Below are 25,462 nucleotides of genomic sequence, written 5' to 3' on the forward strand. Positions count from 1 at the left end.
GCACAAATAAGCACACCCTGTCTTCTTCTTAATAGACAGCTCCCTCTCCCTAAACCTGGACAGAATTTTGGTGAGTAGATGAGCCATCCTTGCAAGAAATGTATGGGCTAGCACATTTGGGGATGGAAATGGCATTATGGTTATGAGGTGGATCTGGGAGAAATCTGGGTAAGTCACCAAAGGAGGGAATGTTAGAAGGCCTCACACAGCCTCTAAGACATTGGGCATCCTCATACCAAAATGTCCTTCTCTGAATCTTACCTGACACACCTTGACATTTCTTTCCAATTCTACATTACCCCAGCAACCCAGAAGTCCCTCAACTGAGGGGAGTGGGGCAGGGGTTCCAGTACTAAAAGTACTATTATAATATTTTTAAAAACAATGTAAAGAAATAAATTATAAATAGTGGCATTGGGTATATTTTTATTCCACTTTTCCTTATTTTCAAAAGACTTTAATAAGTATGCTATTTTCACAATGACAAAAATCTAAATACAAACTTTTTGAATAAAAGAATGAACCAATGAGCAAAACAAAACAAAACACCAGAAATTGCCCATGTACATATATCAAAACCAAGAGACAAGCCTGATTCTGGGTTTAAATGATATGCTATGGTTCAGTTAAAATAAGTTTGCAGGGCGCTTTTTTTTTTACTGTGGTTAAAAACAGGTAAAACAGGGCACCTGGGTGGCTCAGTCGGTTAAGCGACTGCCTTCGGCTCAGGTCATGATCCTGGAGTCCCGGGATCGAGTCCCGCATCGGGCTCCCTGCTCGGCAGGGAGTCTGCTTCTCCCTCTGACCCTCCTCCCTCTCCTGCTGTCTGTCTCTCATTCCCTCTCTCAAATAAATAAATAAATCTTTAAAAAATAAAAATAAAAAATAAAAAAATAAAAATAAAAACAGGTAAAACAAGATTTATCATCTTTAAAAAATGTAAATGTGCAGTACAGTAGTGTTAACTTTGTATCTCTAGATATAAAGATCTCTAGAACTTTTTCGTCTTCCCAAACTGAAACTCTATACTCATCAAACAACAACTTCCAGTTTTCTGTGAATTATTCCCCAAGCCCCATTCCCTTGTGGGCACATTATGAGGCTTGAGCCCAGTACACTTGCTGAAGCCTTCATCAAAGCCCTGGAATGCCCTTATGTCGGGAATCAGGCGTCGTACACAGGTCCAGTGGCCGCCATCGGTGGGAGCCCCCAGCACGGCATCCCAAAAGTCTTAGGCTCCAGCGACAGTGTGAGTCTCTCCACAGGGTCCCGAGGCAACTATTTCTAATGCCTTTTGTGAAAATGGCCTTGATTCTACTTTGCAAGACTTGTTTTCTTTCCCGTCTGCTGAGGTGAAGAGTGGCTGTGCTTTTGACCCATTAAAAACAAATAAACAAGGGCGCCTGGGTGGCTCAGTTGGTTAAACGACTGCCTTCGGCTCAGGTCATGATCCTGGAGTCCCGGGATCAAGTCCCGCATTGGGCTCCCTGCTGAGCGGGGAGCCTGCTTCTCCCTCTGACCCTCCCCCCTCTCGTGCTCTCTCTCCCATTCTCTCTCTCAAATGAATAAATAAAATCTTTAAAAAAACAAACAAACAAAAACTTCAAAATGCTCAAAACATTGATGGTGGCTGCCAGCAAGAACAGGGATTGCTACATAACTGATAAGATCCAGTAAATCTGTAACATATATGTGTCCTCTGTCAGGTCCAGATGGATTCACAAATGGACTGGAAGCATTTGAACCCCTAGGACCCCAGGAACGGCCACCAGTGTGGCTTTAATCCATTCTCCATACCTTAGAATAATGTTAACGTTTTTAGGAGAACGCTTGCAAAAACAGATTGGTTTTTGTTCCCATCTATTAATAACAGCCATTTTGAAATGCTATTTAAATCTTCTATTGTTATTTGAACTTTTTATGGATTATGTCTCCCCAGCTGAGCTACTCTGGGGCAGCAGGGACCTCCTACCACAAGCATCTGTAACCGCCGTGAAGCCCAGCTCAGCACCTCTTCACAGACACTCATAAATACTTGTTCACTGGCTTGTTTTTCTAATTTGGTAAGGCCCACTGTTTTAATTATTGAGTTGCTCTGCCCAGATGACATATCGATTGCTGACTCAAGATCCCCTCCAGCTGTGAGCTTGGCAGACTCCTTCAGGTTGCCCTGCAGTGCACACGGGCACCCACACCAAAAAGAAGTGTCTTAATATTACTTTTAGGGTGTTTTATTATGCTCCACAGCTATATTTGGCAACTTTCTTTCTAGCATTAGAGAAGACACATCACCAAATGTTAAAAAGGGAATCTGCCAAAGGCAACAGCTAGAACAGAAAAAAAAAAAAAAAAATTACTAAAAGCTGGTGTAAACTTTCTACCTACTAAATTACCTACACCCCCAGATGCACCAAGGACCATTGAAAGGAAGGCACGACTGTGTCTGCAGACAGAATTCTAGTTGTGACTTTTGGGTTCTACCCTACATGCATCTCCAACTGAAAAGCTAAGGATTTGACCATGGAAAAAAGACCCAGCCTCCAGCTTCTGCCCTTTTTCTCATACACAGCAGGAGGGGGCTGGACCTCTCTGCTAAACACAGGAGTCTATGAGAGACTCTTTTATTTAGAGTAACAACTTGACTTCAGTGCATTAATTTTATAACTATTTTAGAGAGAGCAGGGGAGGACTCCTGTGCTCTTCAAGAGATAATTAAAAATGGGGAAAAAAGAAATCTGAAATCAACAAAAAACAAGCTGAAGGCACCAGGGGTTTCTGAATAACATCTTCCCGGTTCAACAATTTTAAGAATTCCATAATGTGAAAGCAACCCCCACACATTCTCTCCCACATAAACACGCTTTGTATGTAAGCCCCACTCCGCTAAGCAGCAGAATCTCTTGCCTTCACTTCTGCAGCTACTTTATCCCGAGAAGATGTCATCTGCACAAAAGCATTCTCTTAAGAATGAGAAAAAAGCTGACCACCAGCCAGCAAGCACAGGCACGCCTGGAGCAGAGATACTGTCATTCCAACGAGCTCAACAACTCACCATCCGAAAATCTGACGACTGACTTCAAATGCCAATTTTGCTTTAACAGAGACTGAAAAATTCAGGCCTTTTGATGTCTGTCAACCAGCACATTCCCAGTAACTTTCCTGGTGGTCCAGAAAGGTAACCAAATAAACCATCTTATTATCACTGCTATGTTTTTAAAATACCAAGAACCTCTGAGCCATGGTGGGGATTGGGGGCTGGGGGGGGGGGAGCAACAGAAGAGCAATGAGTAGTAAAAACAAAAACAAAAACACTGTCTATCTTTTTTCACCTGCCTTTATATTAAAAACGCATGGAACATAAAACCACATCCAACAAGTCAAAAAGTAAAATAATGCATACAGAGAGAGGGATGAAAGCAGAAGAGTTATTAAGAGAAAGGAAGGGTCAGAAGGAGAAACAAGGGAGAAAGGGGGGAAAGAGCGAAGGCAGAAAGGCAGTGCTGCTGGGCAAGCAGAAGGGGAAGAGGTGGCTAGACAATGAAGTGGAGAGAAACACGTGGTCCAAGGGCTCCCAGGGAGGATGCGAGCCTGAGAAACTGCTCCTCACACATGCAGCTGCTCATTTGGGGTGTGAAGAAATAGATGGGCCATTTTAATATGCTATGTTAGGTTTCTCTACTCTTTTTTTTTATTTTAATTTTAATTTTAATTTTTTTAAAGATTTTATTTATTTATTTGAGAGAGAGAGAATGAGAGAGAGAGAACACCTGAGAGGGGATAGGGTCAGAGGACGAAGCAGACTCCCTGCCGAGCAGGAAGCCCGATGCGGGACTCGATCCAGGGACTCCAGGATCATGACCTGAGCCGAAGGCAGTCGCTTAACCAACTGAGCCACCCAGGCGCCCTACTCTTTTTTTTTTTAATCAAATGTGCCAATTCTTTGTCTTGACACATACACACAAAGTTCAGGTGTCATCAGGGGAAAATCACTTACTCCACTTGCATATTTATAGAATTTGGGTTAAAGATGCAAAGGTACGTTAGTACCTTTTCCAATTACCCGTCGCTTTGCTAAAAGGCCTTACTTTGAACTCCCATCTACCTGAGTCCTGGAGTAAGGCATGGGTCTCACACCCACCATCACATACCAGGTGCTAGCAGACAACTCTATGATCACCCTGCACAGTTCGCTACCTGATTTCATCAAGGAAATGAGTCCAGTCAGCAAATACTCATTAAGCCTCAACAGTGCTGATCAAGACACAGCTCTCACACTCCAAAGCTCCAAGTCGACAGGAAAATAAAACAGGCAGGCCACCAGGCAAGAGTAGCAAGGCTGGTACCTGCCGCGTGAGTGGTACATACCAGGCCTCGCCTCTGGGCCGAAGGCAGGACCGGTGTGAACCAGGCCATCGAGAAAAGCATTTGAGCTGGGCATTCAAAGGGATGAGTTAAGGACACAGGGCAGCACGAGAAAGGGTGGAGGGAGGGCAAAGTGGAGGATGCGCCAACTAGTGGAAATTCCCGGCACAGGGCTTCCTGGTGGAGGGCCGCTGGGATTGTGTGCAGAGGCATCGACTTCTAAAACAGGAGGGAGGGGGCGCCTGGGTGGCTCAGTTGGTTAGGCGACTGCCTTCGGCTCAGGTCATGATCCTGGAGTCCCGGGATCGAGTCCCGCATCGGGCTCCCTGCTCAACGGGGGGTCTGCTTCTCCCTCTGACCCTCTTCCCTCTCGTGCTCTCTGTCTCTCATTCTCTCTCTCAAATAAATAAATAAAATCTTTCAAAAAAAATAAATAAATAAAACAGGAGGGAGGCAGTAGAAACAGAGAGGAAGTGAGCAATTGAGGGAGACTGTGCAGGGAGGACCTCCACACTCAATGGCCAACTGCATGCGGGAGGGTGGCGAAGAGAAGTTAGAATGACCACTGCGATCAAGAGTGGGTCACAGGGGATGGCACCAGGCACAGAAATCATTAGGGAATGCAGTGAGAGGGGCACACTGTTGCCCTGTGGGGTGCCTCCCGAAATCCACCATGAGAAACACCAGGCAAACCCCAGTTAAAAGATACTGTACAAAATAACAGCCTGTGCCCTTCCAAAGCACCAAGGCCATGAACGACAAAGAACAACTGAGGAACCATCCAGACGAAAGGAGATTAAAGAGGCATGACAACCAACAGAGCAAAAGATTTAAAGGTTTTTTTCCTCCTCTTTTACTATAAAGGACATTATTAGGGTTATTGGTGACATGTGCGCAAGGTCTGTAGATTAGACAACAGCACAGAATCAATGACAATGTCTCAATTTTGGACACTCATTATGCAAGAAAATGTCCTTGTTTTTTAGGAAGTAATACTGAAGTACTGGGGGAGGTAGGTAAAGGGGCATCATGTCTATAACTTAACTCTGACATGGCTCTGAAAAACTACAACAACATATGTATATGTGCATGTGTGTGTGCATGAGTGTGTGTATCTGTGTGTGTGTGTGTGCGGAGAGAGCACGAAAGAGAGAAGGATAAAGCAAGTGGGGCAGATAGTTCATATTTATAGAATTTGGGTTAAAGATGCAAATTATTTAAATTATTCTTGCAACTTTTATGTAAATCTGAATTATTTCAAAATAAAAAGTTAAAAAGGGGAAAGTGATTTAAGGAAGCCAGGATGAAGAGCTGCTTAGAGACCAAACAGTTGGGCTTCTGGGTGTCAGATTCCGAATGGGATTTGGGAGAGCGCAGGCCTCTGGAGGCCTAGGGAAAGCCTAGTGAAAGCAGGCTCTCGGGTCAGATTGCCGGAATTCCTTTCCCAGGTCTGCTCCTTCACAACCGGTCAAGGACTCCGGTTATTCTAATTTCTCTTTGCTCTAAGTCCTTCACCTGCATAACAGGAATGTTGGGAGTATGTGCCTCACAGAGGCGGAGCTGGGTCGAAAGAACAGGATGCAAGTGAATCGTGGGCAACCACCCAATGACAACTAACGTCAGCCCCAAGGTGAGTTGACAGCTGGGACAGAGAGAAGGCAGGAGGCCAGCAGAGGAAGAGAAGAATGCCAAGAACAGGACCCCACAAAATCCTACGTTTGGAAGTCAGGGGTAAACAGGAGACAGTGAGGATCGAGTTGCGCGTGGATAACCAGTGACACGGAGACAAGGAAAGAGAGAGATCTGGGCAGCAGGTGGCAGGGCAGATCAAGGAGGGAAAGTCGGAGCAAAGGCCTCAGCTCCGCAACTAGGACTCCGCTGCGGGAGCCCTACAAGAAAGCAGTTTCAGCACAAAGGTGAGGGTGGGGCCAGACAAGTGAGTGGGCAGTCAAAGGAGGGAAACCCAGAAGGAAGACATTTGAACACAGCAGCGGGGTGCACCACTATGTTGCCAGACTCCATAGCCATCGCCCCGTGTGCTCTTGAAATGATTTAAAATTAACAAAACCTTGGGGCGCCTGGGTGGCTCAGTTGGTTAAGCATCTGCCTTCAGCTCAGGTCATGATCTCAGGGTCCTGGGATCAAGCCCCGCATCCAGCTACCCGCTCAGTGGGGAGTCTGCTTCTCCCTCGCCCTCTGCCTCTGCCCCTACTCATGTGTGCACTCTCTCTCTCTCTCAAATAAATACATAAAAATCTTTTTAAAAATTTAACAAAAACTATTAATTGAGTTCCTTGGTCACATTAGCCACATTTCACGTGCTCAGTAGTCACATCATGGCTAGTGATGATCATACTGGACAGCACAGGTACAAAATATTTCCATCATCACAGAAAGTTCTAGTGGACAGAGCTGGGACTCTAGCACAGTTTCTTTTATTATGAGAAGGATGACTTGCGTATATGGTGGGGTGAGAGTTGGGCAGAGTAAGGAGGGACCAAAGAAACTGAATAAAGGGAATAATAGAGCAAGTTCCTACATGAGGCAAGAAAGAAGGAGAAAAGTCCAGAGAATGGAGAGTGTGTAGTTTATGTGGGTCAATTATGGGAGGGGACTTGTAGAGATTTTGTTCCCTCAGAGAAAGAGGAAATAAAGAAGGACAAAGATGAGTAAAGAAAAATGTTTGGCGGGGGAGGCCTGGGTGGCTCAGTCGGTTAAGCGTCTGCTTTAGGATCAGGTCATGATCCCGGAATCCCAGGATCGAGCCCTGCAGCAGGCTCCCTGCTCAGCGGGGAGTCTGCTTCTCCCTCTGCCCCTCACCCTGCTTATGCTCTCTCTCTCTCTCTAATAAATAAACAAAATCTTTGAAAGAAAAATGTTTGGGGTGGTGAGGTGGTTACAATGAGAGCTTACATTGAGGCAGAGGGCAGTAAACCAGGATGTGGACATCCTTCATCTCTTCAGTGAAAAAAGGCTATCTGCTGAAAGGAAACTGGAAGTGTAAGGAATGGGAAAATCTGGCACAACCTCTAAAGGAATGCAGTTGAGAGTTAATAAAAGACGGGTTTTTTTTTTTTTTTTTCATAGAAAAGCAAGACCTAGGTGAAATTAGAGCCAGCATAAATTTGCAGTGGAACCAGTCCACAGGTCTTTGTGACTTTCTCCTGGGTAACTTGGCAGGCTGGGAGAAGAAAAAGTAGATAATGAGGGTGATTTTGGATTGAGGACTGGAATATGAGAAGCCCAATATGTTAAGAATAAAGATTCCAGGATTCCAGACAGAAGAGAAATGCCTGGCAACATCTAGACTCCAAACGGAGAAATGGAGCCACAAAGGGATTGGAACATCAAGCAATTAAGGGACCAGAGTCTTCAATAATGGTTAAAATCCAGTGCTGTAAGTGTTAAGAATCAGCTGAGCAGGCTGAAGTCCAGATCTTGAAGGTGGAAAAAATTCCCAAGACTAAATAAGTCCAAAATGTGAGTGGTTGAAGTAAAGTGGACATTAAGGCCATAGGATTTGATGCTGAAGACGTTGAGGAACTTCAAGGTCAATGAGTTAATAGACGCTCAGCATAAACCCCAAAGGCACGGACAAGAAACAAGGTAGAGAAGAGAACCAAGCTAGTTGCTCGTGTTTATCTGTCTGTTACTTTTTTGTAGCATCAGGGAAGTGCTTGCCAAACCTGGGTGTACATCGGAATCGCCCACAGAACTCTGTTTGCTCTCCCCATCCTCCTTCCTCCTCCTTCTTCTTTTTGGGTTTGTTTTCAAAATAAGGATTTGTAGGTCCTGCCCATCTTGATGACTCTCATTTGGTGTATTTGAGAGAGTCTAAAGACCCACATTTTTCATAATACTCCGGGTGATTCTAAGGAGCCACCAGGTTTGGCAAGCACCGATCCAGAACATAAGAAGGAAGGTACGGGGCACCAGCAGACAGCATGACGTTGTAAACGGAAGACTTTGTTAGTGACGGGTTAATGGTCTGGAAGTGGCACTGAGAAGCAGGAAATCCAATCCCTGCTCTGGTGAGACTGAGACGGGAGAGGGCTATTCTGAGAGAAATTGTTCACTCGGGCTCTGGTGCTACGGGAGGGACAGAAGATGGGCTCGGCTGAGGAAAATGAAAATTCAGAAGTATGGCTGCAGGATGTGAGAAACAAGAGACTGAAAGGCAGGTTTGGAGACACACAGGCCAGTGGCCTACAGAGACAGAAGGTGGACTAGTTTGTCCATGAGGTTTCCAAGTGTAATGATGTGTGATTCATTAAAGATTTGTAGGGCTTAGTGGCTGAATTCCTGCAGTAAGGATTTTTCTGTCTGAATGCTATCAGATTTCTAACATGTAAACCATTAAAGATTATTAAAGCATCAGGTAAACAAGCTTACAGAAGCTTATTCATTAACACTGAAAATGTTTTCTTCCCAACCCACATTTTTTTTTTTAAAGATTTTATTTATTTATTTTGAGAGAGAGAGAATGAGAGAGAACACATGAGAGGGGATAGGGTCAGAGGGCAAAGCAGACTCCCTGCCGAGCAGGCAGCCCGATGCCGGACTCAATCCAGGGACTCCAGGATCATGACCTGAGCCGAAGGCAGTCGCCCAACCAACTGAGCCACCCAGGCGCCCCCCAACCCACATTTTTATACAGATGAAATCAGATTGGAATGAACATTAAGGGTGGCTTTAGAGCAGAAAGCCAGAAGAGGCAACCCCAAGGACCCATGAGAGGGACCGGGCATTTCCTCCCTTTCCCCTCCTTGGAATAGGGAGGTTTATGGAATGAGAATATAGAAAGGGGCCTGAGTGTCTTTTTAGCACCAGCTGATGCTAAAAATAGAAGAGGTGTCACAGCCTACTGCGTCTCAGGAGTACCTTCCTCACAGACACACACTCCATGACAAGGCCCCCACCTCAGACACAATGGGCAAACCCTAGGGATGGTTCTCAGTAGAGAATCTATTTACTTTCACCAACCCAACTCCTATTTAAAGAGCAAGCTGCAAATGTTTGCCCCTGTTTCCCAGAGAGCTGCACTTCTGCGGACTCAAACCATTCTCACATTATTTCTGGTTACTCCTATGAAATAATGTCTGTCATTGACATACACAGACTTCAAGATGAGAGCGTGAGCGCAGCCGGGCACGCGCACACACACGCGCGCGCACTCACACACACACACACACACACACACACAACCTCGTGCATATTGAAGAAATGACTCACTTAATTTGCTGCTGCCTGCCACTATTGGGTTTTGATTTTACCTGTTCAAATACAAAGTTTCCTATGAGATTAACTCCGGGAAAGAACAACTCGGGAGGCTTAACCCTGATTTTGTTCGTGACTTTTAGAGCACCCAAGAGGTTTTCAGCTGGACATCTTGAGAAACCACTCTCTGGGCCACCCACGGCTTTCTGTCCATAATCTTCCATAAAACGATGAGATTTCTTGCCACTTTGAGAGCCAATTAATGGAATCCCCTTGTCGAATAAACATGATTAAGTCCTGTGTATCCTGTACCTGCAGAACCATACTTTGGGGCCCTTTCTAACCTCACAGTGCAATGGTACCAACAGCTCTGTGGAACCGCAAAGAGCCCAAGCCTCTCCTTTTAATGCGAGAGGGGTGGGGGGAGGCAGAGAGGTTAACCTGTCCAAGGTCACTCAGCTCTGAGTAGCGGGACGGCTGACTTACCAGCACCCCCTGGCAATCTGTGCACCACCCCAGCTCCCCCCGACAGTCCCTCCCGGCTTCTGTTGCTTTGCTAGCACGCAACTCCCCCCGGCCCCCGCAAAAATGCAATGCCAGTTGCGTTCTGTGCCCAACTTCATCCCCTCGCGTCAGCATGCAGTTAACCCTGTCGCCGGCAGCACGTCACATGGGCCACGCGCAGCTCTCTCTCTGCCCCCCAAGCCTGTCTCCCCGGCGGCTGCCCCAAGGTCACCGGCCGCCCCAGGGAGCGCCCGCCGCCGGCGAGCGGAGCACGTCCGGCCGGGGGCCCGGGGCGCGGCACTCACCGGCGCGGGGCACGGGCGCGCCGCGGCTGCCCATGTCTTCGTCGGCGCGGCTGGGTGCGGCGGCCGCCGGCGCGGGCTGTGCGGGGCGCCCGGCTGCGGGCCCGCGCCGCGGGGAGCGCCGTCCAATCAGCGCGCGCCTGCCGCCTGGCCCGGCGCGCGGCCCGGCCGGGTTCGCGGCTCCCGGGGGGCGCGAGCCGCCGCGCGCCGCCCGAGCCGCTTCCGGGCGCGTTGCCTGGACGCGGTTGCCGTGGCAGCCCGAGCTGGAGGCTTTCCCCGCGCACCCGCGCCCAGCCTGGCGGCGCCGCCCCCCTCCCTCCGCGTTCCCACACCCAAAATAGCCTCTCCTCGTCGCTGCTGTTTCCCACAGAGCTCTCATCCAAGCCGCTCGGAGTTGGCGGGCGGGGATTTCGCTCCCTGGAAAATAAATCCTGTTGTAGGGCTGGTTGACTTGAAGGGAGAGGTGTTGAAAGGGTGCCCGATTAGGATAATAGCCATGGTGCTTGCACTGTGATTCTCTTCAGAGCCCTCACGTTCCTTCTTTACTAAACCTCTTCCCCACACGAAAGCGTTATTTATCTCCCCTCCACCCCTTCCAGATTGGGGAGAAGCTATTTTATGAGGCCACCGTCTGGTAAGCTGCTCGCGCGCTGACGCCCCACCTGTGCAGGTGAACTTAGCCTCGCGGCCGCCAAGTACCATTCAATGAATCACCTTGACAGCCCCCGCTGGGTCCAAGGACCGTGTTGCGCCGCAACAGACACGACGCAAGAAGGAACTGCTGCCACCCCTGTTCTTGACATCCCTTCCTCCTCCCTTCTCCCTCATTCCTCTCCCAGGGCGTCCTAACTCTTTCCACCTTCCTCTCAATTTGGATTCTGAGCAGGATGCACAAGCCGATCCACTCAATTTTGCTTCCTCTGGGTGGGCGGGATTTAAACAGAGTTGGGGACCCCCACCTTTCCCCGCCGCACCGCCTCCAGTTCGTATCTCTTTCGTGTCGCTAGTATTTACCCGGTACAGGCATTCCTGTCTGTCTCTCCCACCAGTCTAAGCCCCTCCAACCCCGGGAAGGGAGCACGACGTGGTAGAAAGACCCTGGGTTGTGGAGTCAGCCTGAGCTGTTTTGGAATCCTCCCTGCATCAGTTTGGAATCCTCCCTTCTGTGTGGTCTTGTATTTTGTGGCTATTTCCACACTTAGAAAACGGGATAATACCCCCCGCACACACACACAAAGGGGTAATACATGGTAGCACTCATTCAATCAACAGTATTGGATGGCTGTCCAATACTAGAATCTATGTTTAGCTCTAAGACACAGTGGTGAAGAAGAAAAAGACAGCTGTCTGCTCTCATAGAGCTTACAGCCTGACACGCAGTAATGAAACAATCACAGACATATGGGAAACTGCCTTTGTAATAGGAGTACATGGCCTTGAGATCTATGATATGGAGATCTGACTAACAGCATCCCTTTATGGCTGCAAAGGCTCAATGATTATTGTTTCCTTTCCTTCCTTAGGTTCCCACTGCCTGGCACATGGTATGCATTCAGTAAATATATATCGAATTGAATCTTGTCATAGTGATACCAGTATCACTCAGTTTCCCAGTGACTTTCATATGTAACTTGTCACTATGTCGGGAAGGATGTACAGGTGTTACTGGAGAGTGCCCATTCAAACCCGGAACCCACCATCAAGAGTCCTGAGAAAGGTTCAAAATGTTTCTTGCTTGTCCTCATTGAGTTGCCCTCCAGTGTGTAAGGCATGCATCTCAGATGGGCACATGAAAGTTCTCTCCGTCTCACTTCCGCTTTCTGCTTACTATTCCACTCTCTTCCTTGGTTCCAGCTCTATCCTGCCACTCCTTGAATCAGAGCCTCAGGACACCCACCGCTTCCTAGGAGGTGGACAGTGGACCCTTATATTCCTCAGAGTAGAGCACCTATGAACCAGGAAAAAACTCCCTGCAGCTGCTTCTGCTGATCTACAAAGCATAATTTTGATGCTCTTTTGCTGCAAGACTCCCTCACTCTCAAGGGTAAAGAAGGGGAGGGGCTGGAAGGGGAAGGGCTCTGGCCACATATATATACCCTTCTATTTAGCCTGACTTTAATTTCCTTCTTAACAATCATACCAGGGGCACCTGGGTAGTGCAACCAGTTAGGTGTCCGACTTGTTTTACTTTTTCTTTTTTTTTCTTTTTTTAAGAGCAGAGAGAGAGAGAGCGCACAGGAGCCATGGGGAGGGGCAAAGGGAGAGGGGCAAGTAGCCTGATGTGGGGCTGGATCCCAGGACCCTGGGATCATGACCTGAGCAGAAGGCAAATGCTTAACCGACTAAGCCACCCAGGTGCCCCAGCAGGCTACATTTCAAAGAACTATCTATCCAGAATCATTGATCATGGCTCATTACAGGAAATGGATTTTTTTGCTTTACTTTCATTAAAAAACCATGATTTATCAATCACTTTATACTGGCAAAGATTACCAACAATAGTTTCATCACAGAGAACAATTTTATAAAGTTTATGACTGTCATACTCTTCAGCAACCAGTCATTAAATACAAAAAGGTTGTGTAGTATATTGTGATTAGACATTATAGAGATTTTTTTTTTTTTTTTTTTTTTTTTTTAGTGATTTATTGCACAGCCGAATTCTGGTCCTACCTGTGTCTCAACACCACCACTAATCATGAATATATATGATGCACAGGGCATCATTGAGGCCAGCGGACATGCACACCTAGGTAAAGGTCAAAGGCTTGTATGGGTCAAAACTGGTATTTGTGAAAAGGCTAGAATTCAGTTAGGCCAATAATGTGGTGAGCCCCGCAGGACAGAGAAAGAGTTAGCATTTATCTCAGAGTCAGCAATTCTCAACCGTGGCTTGAAATTCAGTGACGTGTCAAGATCCATTGTGAGGTGTGTCACATGGTGTCACACAGTTCTTCACTAATAAAAAAGGTGTCCAAGGATTGACCTGCAAGGAATAGTCCTATGTAGGGACCAGAAAGAGGAAGATGGTTCCCACAAAGCAAACAATGAGGAAAAACCAGAGGAGGGATAGGAACAATGTCAGAGAAGCTGCATGTGGAAAAGTTTAAGGCGACAAGTCCTACAGAAAGCCAAGGAAATTTAGTGAATGGAAAGTCACCAGTGACCTCCACAATTATTTTTCCTTATGAGATTGCTGTGGGTTAAGAAAAGATGGACTCGGGGCGTCTGGGTGGCTCAGTTGCTAAGCGTCTGCCTTCGGCTCAGGTCATAATCCCAGGGTCCTGGGATCGAGTCCCACATCGGGCTCCCTGCTCGGCAGGAAGCCTGCTTCTCCCTCTCCCACTCCCCCTGCCTGTGTTCCCTCTCTCGCTGTGTCTCTCTGTCAAATAAATAAATAAAATCTTTAAAAAAAAAAAAAAAGGTGGACTGCTGAAGAAATTCGAGAGCAGGTGTGGGTCACTTTTTAGAGTAGTTGGCAGTAGAGGGAAGACGAGAAATACAATCAATAGGTTTCTAGTGCCAAGTGAACATTTTCAAGATAGGAGGAAAAAGTCTGCCTTTTATATATGCTGTTGCAGTCATGAAGAAATGTAGAACACAATACATCATTTTGTACTAACTCGATCAATTCTACCATTAGGTTCATCACCACCACCTCCATTTCCTTTTTTTACTTTAAGATTTTATTTTTAAGTAATCTCTGCACTCAACATGGAGCTCGAAGAGATCAAGAATCGCACACTTTACCAACTGAGCCAGCCAGGCACCCATTCCCTTTCTTTTAATGTTTCATCAAATAAGAGGAATCTTACATAGAGCAGAAGTGGTGTTCAGACCTTGGGCCTATTTTCTTTTTTTTTTTTTTTTAAAGATTTTATTTATTTATTTGAGAGAGAGAATGAGACAGAGAGCATGAGAGAGGGGAGGGTCAGAGGGAGAAGCAGACTCCCCACTGAGCAGGGAGCCCGATGCGGGACTCGATCCCGGGACTCCAGGATCATGACCTGAGCTGAAGGCAGCCGCTTAACCGACTGAGCCACCCAGGCATCCTTGGGACTATTTTCTTAATCACCAACTAAAAATATAGGTTAACAATCAGTTAACATGATATATATTATTCTTTATGGCTTTTCTTTGTTGATAATAGTAACATCTTAGAATTAAGGAAATCCCATTTGTACTCTTTTATATGTAAAAATAATGGATTTTTGGGCGCCTGGGTGGCTCAGTCGTTAAGCGTCTGCCTTGAGCTCAGGTCATGGTCCCAGGGTCCTGGGATCGAGCCCCACGTCTGGCTCCTTGCTCCGTGGGAAGCCTGCTTCTCCCTCTCCCACTCCCCCTGCTTGTGTTCCTGCTCTCGCTGTCTCTCTCTCTGTCAAATAAATAAATAAAATCTTTTTAAAAAAAAAATAAAAAAAATAAAAATAAAAATAATGGATTTTTCATATGTTTTAAGTAAACTGTAATTGACTTACTTGTTTTTGCTAATAGTTTCCCTTCAGGTATTGGCTAATTCTCTCAAAAATGATGTTTTGTTTGTGAATTTTTTGGTAAATCAATCTCACAAGGATTTTTAAAAGTAACTATAATTAAGGTACAACCAGCAGAGAAGGCATAAAATTTTGGAAGATTCTTCTTAGAGGTGTTAACTTAGGAAGTGTTATTTTTTTTTTTTAAGATTTTATTTATTTATTTGAGAGAGAGAGAGTGCGAGCAAGCAGAATGGCGGGGAGGGGGAGGCGGTGGGCAGGAGGGGCAGAGGCAGAGGGAGAGGGAGAAGCAGACTCCCCGCTAAGCAGGGAGCCCGACTGGGGGCGGTTGGGGGGGTTGGGGGGGTGGGGGGGGTGGGCCCAGTCCCAGGATCCTGGGATCATGACCTGAGTAGAAGGCAGATGCTTAACCAACTGAGCCACCCAGGCGCCCCAGAAGTTGCATGCCACAACAGCTCAGCTCAGTATAGTTCAGCAAACATGTTTATTTACCTTGCAGTAGCTAGTCAGGATACCACAGTTCAAACAATGAAGCCCCACATAAGCTGACACTCTTGCTTCAGCTTCCCTGCTCAGTAGTACGTTATGTATGGGACAGCGATCCTCACAGATAAGAAAATTAAAAGACAACCTTCACTTCTGTTCAACAAGAAAGAAACAATACTCCCTACGTGACAACATGCACAACATACGTGTTACGGTGTACATTACTACACCAAAGCACAGTGAAGCTAAGCAAAGGAAAAATCAGGATTAGCAATCCTGTCCTTTTTTTAAGATTTATTTATTTTAGAGAGAGAGAGACAGAGAGTGAGCGAGCGAGTGCTCTCTCTCTCTCCCTCTCAAAAAAAAGAAAAGAAAAGAAAAGAAAAAAGAAATTTCATAACTCTAAAGATAAAGAGAGGATCCTAAAATCTTCAAGACTCTAAGAATATCACATACAAAGAATCAGGAGTCAGAATGACATCACACTTCTCAACAGTAATGTGAAATAAGCATCAGTACCTTTAAAATTCTGAGAGAAACTTATTTCCATTGTAGAATTCTACATTCAGCTACACTATCCATCACATCTGAGGGCAAAGGGGCAGAGGGAGAGAGAGTCTCAAGCCGACTCCATGCTTAACTGGGCTTGATCTCACGATCCTGAGATCACAACCTGAGCCGAAACCAAGAGGTGGACGCTTAACCTACTGTACCACCCAGGTGCCCCAGGATTATCAATCCTGTCCTTACAGAATCCTGTCCTTACTGGCCCTGGCCTGGTGGTACAAATAGCCAATGTTTATATGTCAGGCCCTGTACTAAATGCTTTACCTATAGCATTTCATGTCTTCCCTGCAAGAGCCCATGAATAAAACTGAGGCTTAGAGGCATTATATGGCTTGTCCAAGATTCCAAAGCTATTAAGTACTGAAACTGGAATTTGAATATGGGCATCTCAGATGCCACCCTGTACCTTAACCAGGTGCTAGATGGCCTCTCCATGACTACATGAGACTAGAGAGGGAAAAGGCAACACAAACTTAAGTATGTAAAATGTGTGGCACAGTGAGACCTAAATAAGTATTTTTCCTTTTCCCTTTATCTTCCCCCAAGGAAAGCACATATCAAAGAATATGAATAGTACATATTGAAAAATTATTTTGAAAGAGTAAGTTAATTTTAACATTCTATCTCATTTCTTACACCTTTATCCCAGGTCTGTACTAGGAAAAGAGTCAAGATTTAGTGTAATTTTCCAAATGAATCTGATAAAAGAATCTTTAGTTTAAAACATACAGAGCCAAAAATGATTTGGGATTTGAGCATCTTCTTAAATAATGGAACTGAAGCAAGTTCTTTATGAGCACATGTTTGCCAGCAAAAGGTACATAGAGCTCTATACTTTCCAAAAGTCTTAATTAGTAGACATACATATTCTGCACTTAAAATTAATATCATGCAACTGCTTTTTTTTTTTTTTGCAATTGCTCTTAAAAGAGAAATATCAAGTATAATCCTCTTTGTTTCCCCTCCAATATTTGGATACACTTCAATTATTTTCATGCCCATATAACAGATTTCCCAAGGCAATATAAATGGGTTGTAGGATTTTCTATCAGGAGCTGGAGGCCCACATAGTCATGAAATTAAGTTATCATCACTATGGACTCAGGAAATAGCCTTCTCTTCCCCCTTAGAATCATAAATCATAAATCTGACACATTCTTATTTTCCTTAGAAGGCTCCATGCTGTGAGGTTGCTGGAAACTATTGGTATGTGCTTAGGTACATTACTTAACCACTCCTTGACAGTTTCATCATCTGTAAAATGGGGGTAATGTAGTGCCTACCTCACTGGGTTCTAATGGAGATCAAAGGCATCAATTCATGTAAAAAACTTCAAATAACATTTTAGTTACTATTTTAATATTATTTGTTATATCTAATGTCACTTAAATTTTATTTTTAGTATTTTCTCCTAAGACCCAATCAGAAGAGTGGTGGGTAGTCTAATAAATATTGGCTCAAATATTTTATCTAATATATGGAGACAGAATTTGGTAATTAATCTGGTTGACTCGTTCCTCACACTATTACTCATGTTGCTTGTCTTGCAACAATTCTAATTATCCTTCTGGTGTCAGCCACTCCCCAAAACCATCTCTTTCCTTTGCAGGTAGTTATCAAGGTCCTAGTCAAATGTATGTACAGATCCTAGTATCCTAGATCATTTTTGGCTGCACCTAACATGAATTCCAAAGTCTCTCGTCTCTAAGAACAATGAGTGAGATTGTCACAGTATGTCTTCTGCCTTATTTATCTTACTCCTTCCTGCCCCACCTAAATGATTCAACCAAATTAAGTATCCACCCAGGCCTATAAAAAGGGAAAGAGCCCTCTGTATTTGGTGCCATGGGAAAGATGGAAATCGCATCACTGGTCCATCCTCCTTCCTCCCCCTGCCAGTTGAAGTCATTCTCCTCACAATGGACATCTCTGAGGATGAATGTAGCTAGCAATGACTGTGAATCAATGGCCCCTGCTACCAACACCACACAATTATCCGGGCCCTGCCTTCAGTTGTTTGATTTATTCCCATGAACTATATTATAAAGTAAGATTTCAAAGAAGCATCATCAGAACAAGAAAGACTTTCACCTCCCTAGTCCCACCATCTGACCCGGGTTTTGCCCTCTATGATTCTTTTCCTTCACCTGCTACCCTGTTCTTGGCGTCAGGAGTGGATGTGGTCCTGTTCCTGACCAGTATCTGTGCCCACATCTCTTACATCAGAAGTTAGGGCTTAGCCTTTCCAGGCTTATTTTCCCTCAGATCCAGTCACTAGAACGACTAATTAATATTGGTTCAATTATTTTATTTTACACATGGAGACAGAATTTGGTAATTCCAGTACTTTACAGTCAGCGGATCTTTTTGGGAAGGTTTCAATGACAAAAACAAAATTACTGCTAATTCAATGAGTTTAAAACCCAAGTATACCCAGTATCTGACCTTACCATAATCAGTTTGACATTGCTTTTTTCAAGGAAGAGTCTACCTTTTTACTGGGGGAGAAAATAATAATATCTGCCGGAAAACCTCCACAAGAGATATCAGCTTTTCTTTTATTCAGTTTAAAAAGAGAAATTATCAAGTCTTTAAAAATCCTCAACACAGACATTTTTTATGAGCAACATTGAAGGATGGGACAACCAATAAGACTGCCATAGTAAGCCCCCTAAAGTTGTAGATATTATACAAAAAAATTCTTTTTTTTTTTTTTAAAGATTTTATTATTTGACAGAGAGACACAGCGAGAGAAGGAACAGAAGCAGTGGGAGTGGGAGAGGGAGAAGCAGGCTTCCTGCGGAGCAGGGAGCCTGATGCGGGGCTCGATCCCAGGACCCTTGGGATCATGACCTGAGCCGAAGGCAGACGCTTAACGACTGAGCCACCCAGGCGCCCCCCCCCCCCCCCAAAAAATTCTTATAACTGAAAGACATGAGTATCTAGATTGACTAGAACCAGCAATTATCTGGCTGAGTGACCAAAAAAAGACCATACCAAAGTAACTCATGTTGAAATTTCGTAACACATGGGGCACCTGGGTGGTTCAGTCTGTTAAGCATCCAGCTCTTGGTTTCTGCTCAGGTCATGATCTCAGGGTTGTGAGATCAAGCCCCACATGGGGCTCTACGCTGGGCATCAGCCTGCTTAAGATTCTTTCCCTCTCCTGCTGCCCCTTCTCTCTTTCTCTCTCTCTCTCTCTCCCCCCCCAAAAAAAAAGAAAAGAAAAGAAAAAAGAAATTTCATAACTCTAAAGATAAAGAGAGGATCCTAAAATCTTCAAGACTCTAAGAATATCACATACAAAGAATCAGGAGTCAGAGTGACATCACACTTCTCAACAGTAGCAGTGAAATAAGCATCAGTACCTTAAAAATTCTGAGAGAAACTTATTTCCATTGTAAAACTCTACACTCAGCTAAACTATCCATCACGTCTGAGGGCAAAATAAAGACATTTTCATACATGCTAATTCCCAAAAGTGTACCCTATATACACTCTTTCTCAGGACTCTACTAAAAAAATGTAAACCATTTTACAAAGTAAACTAAAAAGAAAGAAACATCCACCTTCAAGATAATAGCAAAAAGAATTCTTGGGAATATGACAAAAGGAATCACAGGACTGATGTCCAGCAGGTCTTATAAAGAGCAACCAGTGTAGACTGAAGCAAAAAGTAGAGCACCACAGGGAGGATATGCCCGAGAAAGAAAGAGAGAGAGAAACAGATTACTTAATATGTTTCACCAGAGTGAGGAATTCTAGCTCTGTCAGAATGTTTGTAGATGAATTAGTGGGTGACACAAAAAGAATGAAACCAAAGGCCAAAGAGACAATTGTTAATGCCAGGAATAAAAACCAAAAAGTTGTACGATCATACTTGGCTCACCTGTGAACACTAGATATAATGTAAACATTGACTGTTAGTTTAATCCAAAATTGTTATGTCACTATATTGAGAAGTTTGGGGGAGAAGAAGTGTATATGACAGAAGATAGTTTGAGGCATTTAGGAAAACTAAATCCCCCGGTGCCTGGGTAGCTCAGTCGGTTAAGCGTCTGCCTTCGGCTCAGGTCCTGATCCTAGGGTCCTGGGATTGAGTCCCCCATCGGACACCCTGCTCAGAGGAGAGCCTGCTTCTCCCTCCCCTGTTCCCCTTGCTTGTGCTCTCTCTCTCTGTCAAATAAATAAATAAAATCTTTTTAAAAAGTTTAAATAAAAAAAAAAAGAACAAAAACTAAATCCCCAAAACAAAACAAACACTAAATCCTCATCTTCCATAGTAGGAAGTCAATAATATCTAACAATGAAAGATCAAGAAATATAAGCATATTTGACTTTATAAATTAAGTACATGGGTAGCCTGGGTGGCTCAGTCGGTTAAGCCGCTGCCTTCGGCCTAGGTCATGATCCCAGGGTCCTGGGATCAAGCCCTGATTCGCGCTCCTTGCTCAGTGGCGAGCCTGCTTCTCCCTTTCCCTCTGCCTGCCGCTCCCCACCCCTTGTGTTCTCTCTCTCTGTGTCAAATAAATAAATAAAATCTTTAAAAAAAAAAAAAAAGTACATGTATTCATTTGATGCAAATAAGAAATAAAAGAAAATCCGAACTTATGAGAAAAAATCTTGAGAGTATTTTAAAAATACATGTACCTTTTATTTTAAAAGTTCTCAGGTTATTTATTTAAGAGTCTTATTACTGCCTTTCTTCCTAGGACATAATTTCTGTATTTCTATTTAGGGCACATTCAAAATGTGTGGTTAGCAAACCATAATTCTTCCATTTGAGAAGGTATTATGAAACCTTTTTAAGGGGACTTAAGGTACTAATTTAAAAAGAAATTTTATTCAAAAAAACCCACATAAACCCATTGACTGCATAGTAAAATGTTCCAAATATATTTTAATAACTCTCTGACCAAAAAAAAAAATCAGTATATGGCTTTTCCTATCAGCCTTAACTCATTAAAAATAAAATAGTTAAGGGTCGCCTGGGTGGCTCAGTTGGTTGGGCGTCTGCCTTCTGCTTAGGTCATGATCACAGGGTTCCTGGATCGAGCCCCGTGTTGGGGTCCCTGCTCAACAAGGAGTCTGCTTCTCCCTCTCCCTCTGCCTCTCCCCCAGGCTCATTCTCTCTCTCTGTCAAATAAATAAAATCTTAAAACAAAATAAAATAGTCAAGGTGAAGCCTATTTTATTAATACAAAAATATTTTCCAGATACATAGAATATTCATTTAAGGTATGATGTGTGTGTGTATGTGCATGCACATGTGAACTACAATAATGTTTTAAAGCAAGAGAAAAGAAAAGAAAAAAAATCATTTTAGTTAGCTTTTTATAAGCATTATAAACAACAAAAAGCCAGGGGATCTTTTTTTTTCATAACTCAGATAATAGAAATAATTTGCCTGCTGAACATAAATTACATGAATTATCATGTAACAGAAGGACTCTAGGATTCAAAATCAAAAGATTTGGGTTTAAATTTTGGTTTCCTCTCTTCTTTTACTAACTGAATGATTTGGGGAAGTCCATTTAATATTTTTGAGCCTCAATTTCCTCATCTGTTGAACTGTAGACTGTGTTAGGCAGTATTTTAGGCCAAGGGGATACATTAGTCATTGTGTAATGTATGGCCTCGTGGAGCTTATATTTTAAATGGGGAAGATAATAAACACACAAGCAAAGCAATTTTATTTTTTATTTTTTAAAGATTATTTATTTGAGAGAGAGCAAATGCACTCAAGCATGGGGAGGGGCAGAGGGAGAGAATTTCCAGCAGATTCTCCGCTGAGCACAGAGCCCCATGAGGGGCTGAACTCACAACCCTGAGATCATGACCTGAGACAAATCCAAGAGTCGGTCACTTAACTGACTGAGCCACCCAGGCGCCCCATGAGCAAAGCAATTTTAGATAGAGATGAGGATCATGGAGAAAAGAAAAAAAGCCATAGTGAGCAGCATGGAGCATGGCTACTGTAGAAAGGATGGTTAGCATGGACTTCTCTAAGAAATTGGTATTTGACACATCGAAAGTCAGTTATGTGAAGATTTAGGAGGAGAGAATTGCAGGCAGAAGGAATACCCAGTAAAGAAGGGTCTTGGCATATATGGGGCATATATGGGGGTAGGAAGAGGGCTGGTGTGGTCCAAGCTTAGAGAGGAAAGGAGCAGAGTAGTAGATGAATTCAGAAGGCAGTGTGTGCAGGAGCTTTAGTTTTATTTGAGATGAGAACCAAAGGGCAGTGTTAAGTAGAGGAGTAACCTGATCTAATTTGCCCTGCTGGCTGTTTTGAGAATGAATTATACAAGGGCACAAGAGAAAGCAGAGAAACTGGTTTCAAGGTTTTTATAGCAGCAAGGTATGATGATGGCTTGGATTACAATGGTTGTAGGGGAGGTGGCGCCTGGGTGGCTCAGTCGTTAAGCGTCTGCCTTTGGCTCAGGTCATGATCCCAGGGTCCTGGGATCAAGCCCCGCATCGGGCTCCCTGCTCAGCGGGAAGCCTGCTTCTCCCTCTCCCCCTCCCCCTGCTTGTGTTCTCTCTCTTGCTGTTTATCTCTCCCTGTCAAATAAATAAAAACAAAATCTTAAAAAAAAAAAATGGTTGTAGGGGAGATGGAGACCAACGGTGGTGGACTGATGTTGGATATAATGTAAAGGCAGAGTTAAGCCAATTTGTCATGAATTAGTTAGAGATGGAGAAAAGAGGAATCAAGGTTGTTGTCATTGTTGTTTTTAATCTGAGCCACTGGGTAAATTATGACGCCATTTATGAAATGAAGAACTCTGTGGGAGGAGCAGGTTTAGGCGCAGAAATCAGGAGCTCAGTTTCAGACATATTAAGTATGAGGTGCCTATTAAATTTCTAAGAAGAAATATCAAGGTGGTAGCTGGAAGTATGAGTCTGAAGTTTGGGGGAGAGTTTGATATCATTTGATTAGCATATAGAAGGTACTTAAAGCCACGGGAATGGATGAGATCATCTAGGGAAGACATACAGATGGGGAATTGTGTGGGTCCTGGAACCAAGCCCTGGAACAGAGCAGGAGGAACCAGATGCCCAGAATCAAGAACCAAGAACCGGGAAAGAAGATTGAGAAGAAGGAGCCGGTGTAGTTGGCAGAGGCCCAAGAAAGTCTGGTGACACCAAAGGCAAAAGAAGAGTTTCAAGGAGGGTGTTGACCCAGGGGACACCTGGGTCAAAGGCTGCTGAAAAGTTTCAGAAGTTAAGGTGCAAAAGGAGAGTGATGGATTTGGCAACATGGAAGCCACTGGTGACCTTCAATGAGGGCTGTTTTCAGCGGAGTGTTGGGGACAGACTCTCTATCGGAGCAGGTTGAGGAAAAGATGGGAGATGAATACAAGAAGCAGTGATAGTAGACAGTGCTTTCCAGGAGTTGTGCAGCAAAGGGAAGCAGAAAAACGGTAGCCAAAAAAAAAAAAAAAAAAAAGTAGTAAGAAGTCATGAGATGGGGTCAGTGGAGGTTTTTAGTTTTTTGTTGTTGTTGTTTTGTTTTTAAAATAAGACATCGAAGCAGGTTTCCTTTCTGATGGTAGTGATTCAGTAAAGGGAGAGAAACCAGTGATGCAAGAGAAAGGAAGTAATAGTTATAAATCATGATTTTAAAATCTTAATAGGTGAATAAATACAAGTCCCTGAAATTATATGAAAAAATTTCCAGCAAAAACTTAATTCTGGGGCGCCTGGGTGACTCAGTCAGTTAAGCATCTGCCTTTGGCTCAGGTCATGATCTCCAGGTCCTGGGATCGAGTCCCGCATCAGGCTCCCAGCTCAATGGGGAGTCTGCTTCTCCCTCTCCCTCTGCTTCTGCCTCTCCTGCTTGTGCTCTGTCTGTCTCTCTCTTTCTCTTTCAAATGAATAAATAAAATCTTAAAAAAAAAAAAAAACACTCCTTAAATTTGAACAGTTTTGTGAAGATTTCTGCTGTTTGGTTAGCTTCTTCTCAATCCTTGTTTCAAAGTATTTAATCTTCAGTCTGCATGTATCCAATTTTATGCTTGCTGAAAGTTTAACTATCTCCATAATTCATACTTGTCACAAATAATAAGAGTGTGTTCACATGAGATATTATTTTGTTGTGACTAAAAGATCAAGTCCTAGAGTCAGACTGGCTTGGAAAAGCCTCAGCTCTGCCACTTGATACCTGTGTGGCCTCGGGCAAGTGAATTAAAGTCTCTGAGCTTCAGGATTCTTTTCTATCAAAAGTTGATAATACCTTTTTCATTAGGTTGTGAGTCTTAAAGAAGACAATACATGTGAAGTGTCCAGCACATAGTAGGCGTTCCATAAGTAATAGCTGATATTATCACTACTGAATAATAGCAAATCAAAAAACAAAGCGAAAAGATATTCATATAGTTAAAACATTTACAATTGTAAGAGTCAGTAAATTGCCTAGTGACCTCAAGAAGTGACAGAAATGTCTTAAATTAGCCACATAATCTTTGCTCTCATACAGCTTTCAAAAGGTATGCATTCCAAGACAAATAATACATTATATGTTAATAAAAAAAGGTATGCATTAAATATTTTATGAAACTAGATAGAGGTGGTAGTTGCACAACAGTGTGTATGTCCTAAATCCCACTAAGGTGTACACTTTTCAATGGTTAATTTTAATTTTACTTGAATTTTACCTTTAAAAAAAAAAGTATACATTGAACACATACTATGTGCCTCTACCTTAATTTGTTTATGAAGATATGGCCACAATAAGCTTTCTTTTCCTTTCCTGGCCCGAACATGAAGTTAAAGCAGAGATAGGTAGGTAGATAGATAGATAGATAGATGATAGATAGATAGATAGATAGACAGACAGACAGACAGGGCTTGCTGGTTTAGACACTCTTTCCCCAGAGAAAGAGCTTAAAGACGTCAATACTTTTTCCCAGGCAGGACCAAAAGCTCCAGGTATAGGCCAACAATCAATATCAGATACAGCCAAGCGTCAAAGACCAAGGAGGGCGCATTTACAAGCAAGGATTTAGATTGATGTTTTAGACAAAAGAGCAACAATTCAGGAGAGGATCCCGTGAGGCAAGCAAACGGGGAAAGTTGGATGCAGTACCAGGTAGAGCTCCCAGCCAGGAGGGGTTTCCTACTACGCCCCTAAGAAGCAGCTACCCATTTTCCTTCAGAAATCCAGGTGTCCCCCAGTTTGTCTTGTTTTAAAGCTGGGTTGTCAGGCACCTGGGTGGCTCAGTCGTTTAGCGTCTGCCTTCAGCTCAGGTCATGATCCCAGGGTCCTGGGATGGAGCCCACATTGGGCTCTCTGCTCAGCGGGAGGGCTGCTTCTCCCTCTCCTACTCCCCCTGCTTGTGTTGCCTCTCTCTGTCAAAAAATAAATGAAAATCTTTAAAAAAAAGCTGGGCTGTCTAGGACTTAAGGACCTTTCTGACCTCCAGTGATGGGGACCACATCTGCTCCCACACAATAACTTTGGCCAAGCTCTCAGGGGCCTGCCATTCACTGATCCCCAGTTCTCCCTAGAACACTGCTACCCAAAGT

General features: G+C 44.0%; 1 protein-coding gene across 13 annotated transcripts in view; it reads right to left on the bottom strand.

Moving 5' to 3' along the window:
• Nucleotides 1-25,462, bottom strand: part of FAM81A (family with sequence similarity 81 member A) — a 129,248-nt gene that overhangs the window by 69,660 nt on the left and 34,126 nt on the right. Inside the window, exon 1 of one of the 13 annotated variants that reach the window (XM_045899955.3) lies at nucleotides 10,389-10,529. The exons of 11 other annotated variants lie outside the window; for them this stretch is intronic. The gene's annotated coding sequence lies outside the window, so the exon portion shown is untranslated. Of the gene's footprint in view, nucleotides 1-10,388; nucleotides 10,530-25,462 lie in introns of those variants that run through there. One more of the 13 variants, XM_045899956.3, reaches the window with a different exon arrangement.

This window comes from Mirounga angustirostris, unplaced genomic scaffold (genome assembly GCF_029215605.1).
Source record: "Mirounga angustirostris isolate CCGP_5_RB_7025 unplaced genomic scaffold, mMirAng1.0.hap1 SCAF_9, whole genome shotgun sequence".
NCBI lineage: Eukaryota > Metazoa > Chordata > Mammalia > Carnivora > Phocidae > Mirounga > Mirounga angustirostris.